Source organism: Nannospalax galili, unplaced genomic scaffold, assembly GCF_000622305.1.
Source record: "Nannospalax galili isolate Female #2095 unplaced genomic scaffold, S.galili_v1.0 scaffold75, whole genome shotgun sequence".
Classification (NCBI taxonomy): domain Eukaryota; kingdom Metazoa; phylum Chordata; class Mammalia; order Rodentia; family Spalacidae; genus Nannospalax; species Nannospalax galili.
The window spans coordinates 8,840,012-8,841,110 of NW_008339433.1; the positions used below are offsets into that span (position 1 = coordinate 8,840,012).

Genomic DNA, 1,099 nt, shown 5'->3' on the forward strand with positions numbered 1-1,099 from the left:
TTGGGCAAGCATGAAAGTTCAAAGGGTAAAAGGGGATTGCCCCCAAGTCTGATGACCTGAATTCAGTCCCCAGGTCTCACACAGTAGAAGGGAAGAACGAACTCATACAGGTTGTCCTCTGACCTCCACATATGCACTTTGACATGCACAAACCACACACATAAATAAATAAATAAATAAATAAATAAATAAATAAATAAATACAAATAGGGTTGGGCTTAGTGATAGAGTCTTGCCTAATGTTTATAAGGCTCTGGTTTCAATTCTCAGTACTGGGAAAAATTCACAAAAAATGAACAAATAGGGTGCTAAAATAAATAAATAAACGTAATTATAAAAATTAAATGTTTAGTCTGAGCGATATAAAGACATAAGGCTAGAAATCCATCATTCTGGGACCAGTAACGGATTCCTAACCTAAGTTTCCAGACTCATTATCAAATGTGCCCTTCATTCTACTAGTAGCTTGGGTAATTAATGCCTATGGCAATCAGACCCTGGACCTCAATACACTTCTATCCAGATATTTCCTTCTATAATGACTCTTGTAAGCCTATTAATTTCTTTAATTTCTGATAACTTGTATAAAAACTGCACGCACAGCCTGTATTATATTGCAAGACCAAGGATTAGGTTAAAATATGACTGTCTTACCCAGCCCGCCAAATTTCACTGGCAAGAACGCATCATCAGTTCATGAACCACTTATCATACAGGAATCTCCTGAAAGAGTTCACAGCTACTCTGTCATTCCTAATCTTAGGATAGGAGCTGGAAGAAGAAACTTACTTTTAAAATTATGACATCGGCCTATTAAGTCACTGACAAACACTGACCCTGTAGAGATTAATCACCATCCCTTCAATAATAGTCCTAGAAGTATTATTTGTAGATAATATTTATATGATACAATCTTTATTATTTTTTTATTTTGTGTATGTATGTTTTGCGTATAAGTGCACCTATGTGTGCAGTGCCCACTGAGGCCAAAAGAGGGCATCAGGGTCATTGGAACTGGAGTTATGGATGATTGTTAGTCACCATGTAGGTGCTGGGAACCAAACCCAGATCCTCTGCAAGAACAGTCAGCGCTCTTAAC

At 37.2% G+C, this 1,099-nt stretch overlaps 1 non-coding gene across 1 annotated transcript; it reads left to right on the plus strand.

The window, feature by feature from the left end:
- Positions 1–550: 550 nt before the first annotated feature.
- On the plus strand, positions 551–631 carry LOC115070538. Its single transcript, XR_003849692.1, has one exon. It is a non-coding gene; the product is annotated as a small nucleolar RNA SNORD60 (small nucleolar RNA).
- Positions 632–1,099: the final 468 nt, after the last annotated feature.